This window comes from Melanerpes formicivorus, unplaced genomic scaffold (assembly GCF_026170545.1).
Source record: "Melanerpes formicivorus ecotype bairdi unplaced genomic scaffold, bMelFor1.0.p_v2 SCAF_27, whole genome shotgun sequence".
In the NCBI taxonomy this organism is placed as follows: domain Eukaryota; kingdom Metazoa; phylum Chordata; class Aves; order Piciformes; family Picidae; genus Melanerpes; species Melanerpes formicivorus.
Window position 1 is genome coordinate 7861605 of NW_027142379.1, and position 14248 is coordinate 7875852.

The following is a 14248-nucleotide window of genomic DNA, read 5'->3' on the forward strand; positions in this document are numbered from 1 at the left end:
CCCTCCCTCCCTCTTCTTTCCTTTCCCTCCCTCCCTTTTCTTTTCATAAAGAAAAACCAGAATGAAGAAGTCCAGAGTCATCAGTCAGGGTGTGTGGGTTGAGGTGAAGAAATGATGTAGCTCGGATGTCACTGTTCGGTTTGGTGTCCGGTAAATCCGTTAAGCTTTCTTTGGAGTTGTTCCCAACCTGTAAATAAGAGCCCTGGTGTCACTCCCATTGTGTGGAAGCGACGTTTAAGTGAGTATGTAATTCTGTCTTCAGCCCTAAGCATGTTCCAATGGTTCTGTCCTAAAGGCAGTGTGCTCCTGACCTGCAGGGTTCCGTGCGCTTCCTGGCTTGCAGTGGTCATGTTCTGCCCGCAGAGTCGGTGTCAGATGTGCCGGACGCGTTGTACGTGTGTTTTCACTTCGCCCCCTTGTAAAGCTGGGGTCTTTTGTACCTGCTGGGGGTGGGGAGGGCAAGGCACCAGCCCAGAAACCTAATAAACTGCCTTTGCCCCAAACTGTTAGCACTTGTTTGTTTGGTGATGTCATTCCTTACGGTAAGATCCATGACGTAACCTGTAAGGGAAGAAGAGAAAGAGTCTCCCGTCACGGCGCGCGTGGGCCGCACTTGTGTGAAAGGCTGTCACAATACTTGGATGACTGTCAGCATGTCCTTGCCGTGCCTCAAGAGTTGTTTTGAAGCAGCTGATGATTCAGAGGTACGTTCGGGATTCGTCTCAGCTTCCAGAAGACTGGAAAGCGATGCAGCGGTTGGAAAACCAGGAATCACCGCCCCGTGGATGTGTGGTAAGACCCTAAAGGAGGCTTCTTCATTGCTCAGCTCTTAGTTCAGAAGTTCAAGCTCTGAGCTTCACATGCAGGTGGGACTTCTGTGGTATTTGTTGTTGGCCACAACCACCCCATGCAGCTCTACAGGCTGGGGTCGGAGTGGCTGGAGAGTGGCCAGGCAGAAAGGGACCTGGGGGTGCTGATTGACAGCTGGCTGAACATGAGCCAGCAGTGTGCCCAGGTGGCTAAGAAGGCCAATGGCATCCTGGCCTGCATCAGGAATAGTGTGGCCAGCAGGAGCAGGGAAGTCATTATGCCCCTGTACTCTGCACTGGTTGAGTCCTGTGTCCAGTTCTGGGCCCCTCAGTTTAAGAAGGACATTGAGACACTTGAACGTGTCCAGAGAAGGGCAACAAGGCTGGGGAGAGGCCTTGAGCACAGCCCTGTGAGGAGAGGCTGAGGGAGCTGGGGTTGTTTAGCCTGGAGAAGAGGAGGCTCAGGGGAGACCTTATTGCTCTCTACAGCTGCCTGAAGGGAGATTCTAGCCAGGAGGGGGTTGGTCTCTTCTCCCAGGCAATCAGCACCAGAACAAGAGGACACAGTCTCAAGCTGCGCCAGGGGAAGTTTAGGCTCAAGGTGAGGAGAAAGTTCTTCACTGAGGGAGTTGTTAGGCATTGGAATGTGCTGTCCAGGGAGGTGGTGGAGTCACCATCCCTGGAGGTGTTCAAGAGGGGATTGGACGTGGCACTTGGTGCCATGGTTTAATAGTCATGAGGTCTGTGGTGACAGGTTGGACTTGATGATCCTTGAGGTCTTTTCCACCCTTGTTGATTCTATGATTTCAAAAGCCAGTCTTGCATGCTGCCATATATGTGTGCATGCACACAGGGAGGTTTCGGTTCCGTAGCCCTCTCCCCACAAAGGAACTTACGTTATGCACTTACATTACATAATGCACTTACATTAACTAATGGTTCACTACTCTCCTGTTCATGCTCCTGGCCTAGTGTATTAAAAACAAGGTAAAACCCCTTTGGAGATGATTTGGGCCTTGATATCTTGCAGTCTCATGGCCTGTTGATTCTACTGAATGAGTGAAAGACTTTGTTAGGCATGACCACCTCGTGCTGTTGGAGCCAGGGAATGACCAGAAGGCATCCTGGTAGACCACCAACAGTGCAATGCAGTTGTGAGCACTTGTGCTAGACTGCCATTAGCTGTTTCATCAAACTGCTTAGCGAGGAAGCACCTTTCAAATTAGGAAAGCAAGGAGCTGACATACAACCTCCAGGTGATGTGTCTTAGTATTCTTGAGGGTTTCTTTATGTCTCATGGCTTCACTATGATGGTATAGCTAAGAAGCATCACAACACTCAGGGCTTCATGTGCACAGGAATCCCCTCACAGCAAAAAAAATGCTGCTCCAGAAAGGGCCTGAAGTAGAGTCATGAAAGAGTTGGTAAGATTAAATAACTCCACCTCTGTCATCTTTCTCCAGCTGCATGAATCAGTCATTTTACAAGACAGCTTTCTAGATGGAGTGAGAATAGAGGTGGACCCCCTAATGAGTGTAGTGTCTTTCACTTGAGGTTCTTTTCATCTTTAAAATATGGCTTAATGACCTAAAACTTGGCTAAGCTCTGACTTTGATGGAAGGGAGTAGTGTGGGAGCCCATCGAAGAATTAAGATCAATGCAGCCCTGCCTCCTACTCCCTCTTTGGCCTTTACCACCTGCAGCTGTGGCTGATGGGGGCCTCTCCCACCTGGAATCAACACAACCCCATGAAAGTCAAAACAAGCAAGCAAAACAATTTCCCTCAACCACTACAGCTCTGCAGGCAGGCAAAACTGATCAGTGTGATGCTTGCCTAGGGCTTGGATCCCTCTTGGACCAAAAGTTGCTGGGTTTGTCTTTGTCTCCCATAACATTTGATCACATGCTGAGAGGGCAGCTCCTCTGTTTTGCAGCTGGCCACAGACTCATTACCTGACTCACCCTGTGTGACAGAGCACCATTATCACAGGAGCCTCGCACTAACATTTCCCCTGCTTGTATCAGCTCATTTGGCAGTCATACTCCGTGTCCCCTCTCGCTGGCTATTTTCACTTCCACCTAAATATGTAGCTCTCATGGTCTGGTTTTTTTCCTGCTTTCCAGGCCATTGACCAATGTTTCATAACATCTCAATTCCCAGCTAAAAAAAAAACCAGAGCCATGGCATTTTAAAGTAACAGTCACAGGATGTTAGGGGGCGGAAGGGACCTCCAGAGATCATCAAGTCCGACCTCCCCTGCCAGAGCAGGACCATAGAACCTAGCGCAGGTTGCACAGGAACACATCCAGATGGGTCTTGAAAGCCTCCAGAGAAGGAGACTCCACAGCCTCTCAGGTGGCTTTAAAATGTCAGCCTGGCTTCCCATGCAAAACCAACCCACAATCTCAGATCTATCACTGCAGATAACATTAGGAATTGTCATTACACACCCAGTTTGGAGTTCTAAGGTTGTTTTTTATCCCCCTGTTGACACTGGCACCCAAAGGAGGCCTCTCATTCAGCCTACTGAATGGTGCTGTCATCAGTGAGGGCTGTGAAGTGACATTGAGAGGGGATGAATGGCTGCTGGTTTCCACTGACTGTGCTGGGATTCGCTGGGCTCTGTGCAGCCTCCCAGCTGCAGACTCAGCGTCGCAGAGGCTGACACCTATTGAAGCACTTGCTGAAGGCAGCTCCTTGTACTTCAGGAGGAGATTTCCAGAGCCCAAAGGCAGGCATGTGAAAGACACTCACTGAGGTGCATAATCCTGCTCTGTGCAGGGTTGTTTTCTGCCTTTTCAAAGAACCAAATTGATGATAGAATACTTACCTGATCATTTAAAATTAATTAAAAGGGGGGGGAAAATAATGTTCCCAGCAGTACCAAAGAGTATTTCAAGCAGCTCATGATCTTCTGGGCTGCCCAGGGAGGTGGTGGAGTTACCATCACTGGAGGTGGAGGAAGAGATTGGATGGGGGGCTTGGTGCCATGGTTTAGTTGATTAGATAGTGTTGGATGATAGGTTGGACTTGATGATCTCAAAGGTCTTTTCCAACCTGGTTAATTCTATTCTATCCTATCCTATCCTATCCTATCCTATCCCACCTCTATCCCATCCCACTCCTATCCTATCCTATCCCACCTCTATCCCATCCCACTCCTATCCTATCCTATCTCACCTCTATCCCATCCCACCTCTATCCCACCTCTATCCCACCTCTATCCCACCTCTATCCCACTCCTATCCCACTTCTATCCTATCCTATCCTATCCTATCCTATCCTATCCTATCCTATCCTATCCTATCCTATCCTATCCTATCCTACCCTACCCCTTCTGATCTTCTCATCCCTGAAAAACAATCCAAAACTGAAGTAATGTGACTGAGCACTGAGGTAACAGTGGTGACCACTGCCCAGAGTCAGACACAGCTTGTAGATGCACCTGAGTGAGACCACCAGCAGGGTGAACAGGCTGAGCAGTGCACACCCTATTTGTCTCACTACCAGCAGCAGTGGTCCAGGCTTGGGCTGCGCTCACCTGAGTGCAGAAGTCTGTCGAGCACCTCCAGCAGCAGCAGCTTCACCTACCCTCAGCAGACAGGCACATGGTGGTGAACTAATGTGCTGCACTTCCCCTTCCCACCCTTTGGGTTTTGTTGGTTTTTTTCAGTGGCCAGCAGGAACAGGGAAGACATTGTGCCCCTGTACTCTGCACTGGTTAGGCCACACCTCAAGTCCTGTGTCCAGTTCTGGGCCCCTCAGTTTAAGAAGGACATTGAGACACTTGAATGTGTCCAGAGAAGGGCAACGAGGCTGGGGAGAGGCTTTGAGCACAGCCCTATGAGGAGAGGCTGAGGGAGCTGGGGTTGTTTAGCCTGGAGAAGAGGAGGCTCAGGGGAGACCTTATTGCTCTCTACGACTACCTGAAGGGAGGTTGTAGCCAGGAGGGGGTTGGTCTCTTCTCCCAGGCAACCAGCACCAGAACAAGAGGACACAGTCTCAAGCTGCACCAAGGGAAGTTTAGGCTGGGGGTGAGAAGAAAGTTCTTCACTGAGAGAGTCATTCATCATTGGAATGTGCTGCCCAGGGAGGTGGTGGAGTCAGCATCCCTGGAGGTGTTCAAGAGGGGATTGGACGTGGCACTTGGTGCCATGGTTTAGTAGCCATGAGGTCTGTGGTGACAGGTTGGACTTGAGGATCTTTGAGGTCTCTTCCAACCTTGGTGATTCTGTGTATGAGAGCTGGTGGTGTCAGCATCAAGTGTTTCAATAGCAGCAGCCTGGTCTCTCTTCTCCCACACTAATGGCTATAAGATGTGCTTTGGAGTAAATGGACCATCTTAAAACCCCCAAACAAATAAAGGCCAGGGACTGCACGGTTTGCATCCCTGCCTGCTTGCATCTCATTTTGAAACCTGTAGGGTGCAGCTGGGCCCCACCCTCTGTGTTTCTGGTGGAGTTTGAAAGCAGACTTTGCTTACACATTTAAAACCCAACAGCAAAACCCCCACCAGAATCTTCAGGTAGTTCCTTGCTTGCAGAGGGATCAAGGCAAAGCAACTCTATTTGACAACACTGAAATGCTCACAGGGCCTCTCTCTTCTTTAATCTGCTCATCACCATCCATCTTTCTGCCAGCTCCTGGCTTAAAACTAGGAGCTCTTTACAGCACTGCAGCCCTGCCCCTGTGTTTGAGTGTAAAAGCAGAACATGAGACAGTCAGATCTTCAGTTTGGGAGATAAAGGTGGTGGTTTGTTTGTTGTTCTTTTTTTTTCCCCCCTTCTCTTTACTAATGCTAATATTTTGCAGTAGGAGGTATACAGAGTGTCAAAGCTAAAAAAGGGAATGAGCAGGGCCTTTTCTAACAGCTTATAAACAGGCTTTGTGTTCCAGAGGAAGTCAAACCCCTGAAAAACAGAGAAGTGTTGCCTAGCCATAGCCACAGGCTCCCAAAATGGCAGTGACAGACCCACAATAGCATGGAGCCTTTATTTTTGCACACACAAACACAGAGGTGTTGAATAAAAGGGAAGAGACAGCAAGAGTGAGCATATGAAAGGTAACAGTCATAAGACCCTGGTCTTAGCTCAGTACTTCCTCTTCTTGTTCTTTATTTTTTCACTGTTTGAAAAGGTCACAGGCAGACAAAAAGGGCTCTGTTGGGAGGCAATCTGGTAAAGTCCCTCTGCATGAATATTATTAGTTATTCTAAAAATGGGATGCTGGGCATCTAAATCACATGTCACAAAGCAGAGGCCATGGCTGAAGACTCTTTTTGCTCTCCCGTGGCCAAGTGAGCCTAGGCAGAGTCCTAGAGCTGGAGAGAGTTGTCCTTATCCCCCTTATGCCCTGTGTGGCAGCAGGCTAACATGGGAATGTTGGTAATGTATAGGCTCCTGAGTGCATTTTCAGCCCCCACTCTCAGTCTTCATTAAGGGGAAAACCAATTAAATCATTAATGGAAGGTGATTTCTCATGGCATGTGACTAAAAGTGTGAGAGGGTGCTTCAAGCTACAAGCAGTTGATGGTAGAGCAAGGGAATGTGTGTTCTGTGCTGAGAGTCTCAAGCTGCACCAGGGGAGGTTTAGGCTGGAGGTGAGGAGAAAGTTCTTCCCAGAGAGAGTTGTTGGCCACTGGAATGTGCTGCCCAGGGAGGTGGTGGAGTCACCATCCCTGGAGGTGTTCAAGAGGGGATTGGACGTGGCACTTGGTGCCATGGTTTAGTAGCCATGAGGTCTGTGGTGACAGGTTGGACTTGATCGTTGAGGTCTCTTCCAACCTTGGTGATTCTGTGTGACCCTGCACTTACACTCAGTCCCAAGCATTTGGAGCTGGGATTTTTTTAGTGTTGACCAGTAAAACCTGCTCAGCTGTGCTCACCAGCCCCTGCCCACTCAGAGGACACCCTTCATCTCTACCTCACCAGCTCATGGCTGATGTCCTTCCCCTGGCTGGGGCAAGCAGCCTCAGTGCTCCCCAATGGCTTTGGGGCCACAGTTCTTGACTGCTCTTATGGAAAAGCCTGCTCACCCCTACAGCCCTCACATCCACCAGGAAAACACAAGCTGCTCTGGGGTGTTGAGGTGCTGTTGTTGTTCTCCTCTGTAGGCTTCCATCCCCCAGTGCTTTGCTTGTTCCAGGAAGGGCTCACAATGAGAAAAAGATTGAACTGACCCTAAAATACATGCAACAGCTTTTCCATTTACTTGGAGATATTTTTAACCCACTCATAAATCAGAGGCAATGAAGGCCTCCTGGCTTCAGCAGCTAAAGATTCAGCTGCAGATAAAAAAAACCCATTTGCTAATCAGAGGGGGTTTTCAAGTTCCTGGATGTGATTATTCATCCTCATTACTACCATGAAGTGCTAACTTCAGTGCTGAGATAATATCTGAGTCACTGGGCTGGTGCTGTTGAAAAGCACAGCGTTGGCAGCCCTTGTGATTGGCTTCTAACTCATGGGTTTTTACAGGGGAAGGGCTCTTTGTTGTAGCAAGGGCTTGGGGCAGCCAGGGTAGCAAGGCTCCCTGCACAGGGCAAAAATAAGAGTCATAGAATCATGGAATCATAGAATCAATAAGGTTGGAAAAGACCTCAAAGGTCATCAAGTCCAACCTGTCACCCAACACCTCATGGCTACTAAACCATGGCACCAAGTGCCATGTCCAATCCCCTCCTGAACACCTCCAGGGATGGTGACTCCACCACTTCCAGGGCAGCACATTCCAATGGCTAACGACTCTCTTAGTGAAGAACTTTCTCCTCACCTCCAGCCTAAACTTCCCCTGGCATAGCTTGAGACTGTGTCCTCTTGTTCTGGTGCTGCTTGCCTGAGAGAAGAGACCAACCCCCTCCTGGCTACAACCTCCCTTCAGGTAGTTGTAGAGAGCAATAAGGTCTTCCCTGAGCCTCCTCTTCTCCAGGCTAAACAACCCCAGCTCCCTCAGCCTCTCCTCACAGGGCTGTGCTCAAGGCCTCTCCCCAGCCTCATTGCCCTTCTCTGGACGTGTTCAATAGTCTCAATGTCCTTCTTAAACTGAGGAGCCCAGAACTGGACATAGGACTCAAGGTGTAGCCTAAGCAGTGCTGAGTACAGGGCACAATGACCTCCCTGCTCCTGCTGGACACACTATTTCTGATACAGACCAGGATGCCATTGGCCTTCTTAGCCACCTGGGCACACTGCTGGCTCTTGTTCAGCCAGCTGTCAATCAGTACCCCCAGGTCCCTTTCTGCCTGGCTGCTCTCCAGCCACTCTGACCCCAGCCTGTAGCACTTCATGGGGTTGTTGTGGCTAATGTGCAGCACCTGGCACTTGGATGACACAGGAATGACTCCTGTGAGGTACAGTTTGGAGCAAAGAACTTGGCAAATGAGGATGTCATCCATCAATCCCAGCTCAGTGTTGTGGCTCATAGATTCACAGAATCATAGAATGGCTTAAGTTGGAAGGGACCTTAGAGACATCTAGTTCCACACCCTCCCCCACCCCATGGGCTTCCAGTTCTCCTCCACTAGCCCAGGTTGCTCAAGGTCTCATCCAAACTGGCCTTGAACACCTCCAGGGAGTGGGCATCCATGACCTCCCTGGGCAACCTGTTCCATTGGCTCACCACCCTCACTGTAAAGAATTTCTTCCTGATCTCCAGTCTGTGTCTGCCCTCCTCAAGCTTCAATCCATTCCCTCTCATTCTATCACTGCAAACCCTTGTAAAATTCCCTGCTCTGGCAGGGGGTTGGACTCGATGATCTTTGGAGGTCCCTTCCAAGCCCCTGACATCCTGTGATCCTGACCTGAAGAGTTGCAGGACAAAGCAGTTGCTATTGTCACAGGAGAGCTGCTAGGGAGGGCTGGGAAAGGCTGATTGCTTTGGTAGTTCTGCCTTGAAGAAGGAAAGCCTAAGTCCCAGTGCTTTCCCCCATAGTTAGACACTGTTTGTGCTGCAGAGTCATGAAATGGCATCTCAGCATGGAAAGGACCCATAAGGGTCAAGAAACCATGCAGGCTGACTTGAAAAACAAACTATGCTGTGCCCTGGTTGTATCAGGTGAGGCTTTTCTGCTGACTGCTGGGGGGAAGAAAAGAGAAGAATCTCTTCCTCCTTTCAGCTGCAGGCTGTTTTCAGAATGTATCTGTGTTTTGATTGATTACTACAGCCCCTGGCCTTTCCCAGCTTTTTCAAGGCCGTGTCTGCTCCTGCCCAACAGCTGGCAGCACCTCTGCATGTACTGCAGGGGCCAGCAGCCAGCCAGAGAGGTTGGTGCAAGAAACTGCTTGGCCCAGAGCCGCTGAGACTCAGCAAAGGCTTTGGGCAGAAAGTCTGGATTCGTTAAGCCAGATAATGCTGCTGTAAACTAGTGCTCTTGTGTAGCAAATGACTTATATAGTGCCTTTAATGAGAGGTATTTCTGGAGTCATTCCCCACAGGAACTATTTTAAACCAGTTCACCTACCTATGGTGAGGTTTGACTTCATTTTCCAAGTACTTCTTGCTAGAACTGGCCAGGCTACAGAGCATGCAGAGAGATGGTCTGGCTTTCTTTTTCCCTCCCCAGCAACAGGACAAGAGGACACAGTCTCAAGCTGTGCAGGGGAAAGTTTAGGCTTGATCTTAGAAAGAAGTTCATCACAGAAAGAGAGATTGCCCACTGGAGTGGGCTGCCCAGGGAGGTGGTGGGGTCGATGTCCCTGGAGGTGCTTAACAAGAGACTGAATGAGGCACTTAGTGCCATGGTCTGGTTGATTAGTTAGTGTTGGGTGATTGATTACAGTATCACAGTATAACTTAGGTTGGAAGGGACCTCGAGGATCATCGAGTTCAACCTATCAACACAGACTCCATGACTAGACCATGGCACCAAGTGCCACGTCCAATCTCCTCTTGAACGCCTCCAGGGTCAATGACTCAACCACCTCCCTGGGCAACCCGTTCCAATGCCGAATGACTCGCTCGGTGAAGAACTTCCTCCTCACCTCGAGTCTAAACCTCCCCTGGCATAGCTTGAGACTGTGTCCCCTTGTTCTGGTGCTGGTTGCCTGGGAGAAGAGGCCAACCCCCTCCCAGCTACAACCACCTTTCAGGTAGTTGTAGAGGGCAATGAGGTCACCCCTGAGCCTCCTCTTCTCCAGGCTAAACAATCCCAGCTCCCTCAGCCTCTCCTCACAGGGCTTGTGTTCAAGGCCTCTCCCCAGCCTTGTTGCCCTTCTCTGGACACCTTCAAGTGTTTTGATGTCCTTCTTAAACTGAGGGGCCCAGAACTGGACACAGTACTCAAGGTGTGGCCTAACCAAAGCAGAGTACAGGGGCACTATGACCTCCCTGCTCCTGCTGGCCACACTATTCCTAATGCAGGCCAGGATGCCATTGGCCCTCCTGGCCACCTGGGCACACTGCTGGCTCATATTCAGGTGGCTGTCGATCAGCACCCCCAGGTCCCTCTCTGTTTGGCAGCTCTCAGCCACTCTGACCCCAGCCTGTAGCTCTGCATGGGATTGCTGTGGCCAAAGTGCAGCACTCGGCACTTGGACTTGTTGAATGCCATCCCATTGGACTCTGCCCATCTGATTGGACTTGATGATCTTGGAGGTCTCTTCCAACTTGTTTGATTCTGATTCACTCTCTTTTGGCAGCAGAGAGATTTGTGCCCAGTAAGGCTGACTGCTTTCCAGTGCCCTGTCCCTGAGCCCCACCAGCACAGGGGAGGAACTGCACCAGTCCTATATAACCTGGAGCTTGCAAACTGCCTTAAGAGTGCAAGCTGGTGAGCCCAAACCTCGTACCACCAAACAGTCACCAGCACATACCACATGAGTCTGAAACCCTTCACTTTATTCAGTGGGGTTGAGAAAACCCCCAAAATGTTCCTGTCAGAGTGTATGATGAGACTGTTGGATTGCAAGGCTGGAAGCAAAGTTACTGGGGGAGAAAAAGAAACACTCCCCCCCAAACAAACCAGTGGTCAAAAACATACCTGAAATGGTTTAGTGAGCCTCAGGGTGAAGAAGAGCCTTCCTTTCCCCCTTCTCCCCCAGCACCTTCTAGCCCTTTCTGTGCAGAAAATGGCTTCAGCAACTACTTTGCCCTCAGTTGAACATTAACTCACCGAGCCAGCTTCCCCTGATTAGCCTTCTGATTGCAGCCTGTGATTAACTCTGCCCACTGCTAATGGAGAGGCTGGCAGCCGTCACCTCTATAGCCCAGGGATTTTGTGTGCTCTGCTCTGAGTGTCAGGAAATAGGGGAGCCCTTGGCTAAGATCACTCATGATAGAAAAATAGTTCTGGATATGGATGTCTTGGCTTTGGCTTCACACAAGCAGTGCTACCAGGAGGCAAGCACAAAGTGCTTGGTGCTTGTGTCAGCTTGTTGTGGGGGGGTCACACAGCCAGGGTCTGTAACCTGTGACAGAAGTGAGGTCCTGGTGTCCTGCCTGCAGGCTGCTCTGGTGAGGGCAGCAGTTTCTGATACACTCAATAAACAGCTGGATGCTTGGCATGAAGGAGCCCTGCAGCACCAACCCTGGATGTGTTTAGGCCACTTTAGATGTGGAGCTTGGGGATAATGGTTAAGGGTGAACCTTGTAGAGGTTGGACTTGGTGATCCTGAGGGGCTTTTCCAACCTGAATGTTCCTGTGATGCTGTGATCTACCATTCCTCCTCAAAAATGCCAAATGATTTCCATTTCTTAGTGGTGGCCTATAAGGTGTGTGAGACTCAGGGGCAGCACACACGGGTGCAGGGTGTCTCAGTGCAGAAAAAGCTCTGGGCTCAGATGAAACCTGGAATGTCTGGGTTTAGCCCTGGGTTTTTCTTGCATTGTTCTGCAGGCACTGTGCTGTAGATGTACCAACTGCCACACCCAGCTGCAGCCACGGGACTTTGTCCACCCCAAAGGGGAAATCCAGCGAAGCTGGGAAGCAACAGGGAAGTTGGCTCAGTTTCTGGGATCTTGCCAACGAGGAAAAGACTGTGGGGAACAAATGAGGAGAGGCTGAGAGCCCTGGGGCTTTTCAGTCTGGAGAGAGGATGACTGAGAGGGGATTTAATAAATGTTTTATAAATATCTGAGGGCTGAGGGTCAGGAGGGAGGGGACAGGCTCTGCTCACTTGCTCCCTGTGATGGGTACAAACTACAGCACAGTAGGTCCACCTCAGTGAGGAGGAACATTTTCACTGTGAGGGTCACAGAGCACTGGAACAGGCTGCCCAGAGAGGTTGTGGAGTCTCCTTCTCTGGAGACTTTCAAGACCCATCTGGATGTGTCCCTGTGTGACCTGTGCTGGAGTCTAAGGTCCTGCTCTGGCAGGGGAGTTGCACTTGATGATCTTTGGAGGTCCCTTCCAAGCCCTAACATCCTGTGATGCTGTGACAAGGCCTTTTCTACTGGAGATGCTGTGGATGTCTGTGTGCACAACAAATGAAAATTCATCTGACTTCCAGCAGCAAAAGCTGAGGGTGACACAAGCCCTGAAATGCCCCTGGAGATCCAGGCAGGCTCTGGGAAGGCACCACAACCAGCATGTGGAGCAGGCTCCTAAATATAGCCCTGGAAGCTGCCATCAGGAACACATCTTCTGCAGTGTTAACCAGTTAGAGGCAGGGACATTAAAGTGGCATTCCAGTTTTTCCATAGTGCAGCTGTCTTTTCTAGAGCTGCCTTCTGGTAGCAAGAACTGCTGGACTGTCTCCAGGTGATCTTGGGTGCTGGGGTTGTGGCAGTGGTGCATCCCCTGGAAGGATGCTGAAAAGAAGTATGGCCAGCAAGGGCTTTAGAGCTGCTGCTGAATCAGTGATGTGGTTTTATTCAGAAGCAGCACAGAGCACATTTCTCTTTTACACACCCATACTCCACTACCTGCTCTTAAAGCTATTTCACAGCCAAAGGAGTACCTGTCCCACTGGCAGAGGTCTGCCTGTCACTAGACACCACTGATAGTTTTCAGTGCTGGCCAGGAGGAATCATAGAATCAGTCAGGGTTGGAAGGGACCACAAGGATCATCTAGCTCCAACCCCCCTGCCATGGGCAGGGACACCTCACACTAGATCAGGCTGCCCAGAGCCTCATCCAGCCTGATCTTGGGAAGCCTTGATCTGCTTCACCTGCAGAACAGCCATGGATTTCCCACCTCCATCTCAGGGTTTCTCTTTCTGAGCTGATGGAAGAGGTGCTGCACTCACACAAGGATTAGTGACACATATTCTCTGTGTGCTTACAAGGGCCACAGAAATTATCAGGGTGCTGGAGCAACTCACCTGCGAAGAAAGGCTGAGAGAGTTAGAGTTGTTCAGCCTTGAGGAAGAGAAGGCTCTGGGGGCACCTTATTGTGGCCTTTCAGTATTTAAAGAGGGCCTATAAGAAAGATGGAGAGAATGTTTTTTTTTCATCAGAGCCTGTTGGTTTCAAACTAAAAGAGGGAGATTCAGACTAGAAATAAGGAAGAAGGCTTTTACGATGAGGGTGCCTGGAGAGGTAGTATATGCCCAGTCCCCAGAAACATTCCAGGTCAGGTTGAACAGGGCTCTGAGCAATCTGGTCGAGTTGCTGACTGCAAGGAGGTTGAAGTTGATGCCCTTTAAAGGTCCCTTCCAACCCAAACCATTCCATGACTCTATGAATATCTCACTGCTCTGTTCAACCAGCAGCTGAACGCTGCCAAATTACACAGTGTACCACCTTATACTGCAATGACAAAGTTACAGAAGAGTATTTCTGGATGGATGGTAGGTCCCACCCAGAAACAATGCAGTGGCTGAACAGTGTGTTTTAGCAACAAGGAAGTTCTAGCAAGTTTCTCTTTTCAAAGGCAGAGTTCTGGTTTAAACTGAAGGGGAATCAAAGCCACGCTAGTCCTTCTGGTAGAGGAGCTACTGCAGCTCCAGTTTCAGAGAATCATAGAATCAATAAGGTTGGAAAAGACCTCAAAGATCATCAAGTCCAAACTGTCACCCAACACCTCATGACTACTAAACCATGGCACCAAGTGCCACATCCAATCCCCTCTTGAACACCTCCAGGGATGGGGACTCCACCACCTCCCTGGGCAGCACATTCCAATGGCTAACAACTCTCTCTGGGAAGAACTTTCTCCTCACCTCCAACCTAAACTTCCCCTGATGCAGCTTGAGACTGTGTCCTCTTGTTCTGGTGCTGGTTGCCTGAGAGAAGAGACCAACTCCCTCCTGGCTACAGCCTCCCTTCAGGTAGTTGTAGACAGCAATAAGGTCTGCCCTGAGCCTCCTCTTCTCAGTTTCTACCATGTTCTAGCATTGCACTTCAGCACTACTTGTCCTGACAGGTGCACACCCCACAGAACTCACATTTTGACAGAGGTACCTGAATGGCAAAGCCTCAGATTGTCCCCATCCTTCCCAAGAGGATGAAGAAAAGCACTCTGAAGCTCAATAACATCCTTCACCTGTTATCACACCATCC

At 49.9% G+C, this 14248-nt stretch overlaps 1 long non-coding RNA gene across 1 annotated transcript; it reads right to left on the reverse strand.

Annotated features, from left to right (window-relative positions):
• Positions 1–101: 101 nt before the first annotated feature.
• LOC137448968 (uncharacterized) lies at positions 102–10900 on the reverse strand. Its single transcript, XR_010989277.1, has 3 exons — positions 10787–10900; positions 312–561; positions 102–187 (listed from the first exon to the last, which is right to left on the reverse strand). It is a non-coding gene; the product is annotated as an uncharacterized lncRNA (long non-coding RNA).
• Positions 10901–14248: the final 3348 nt, after the last annotated feature.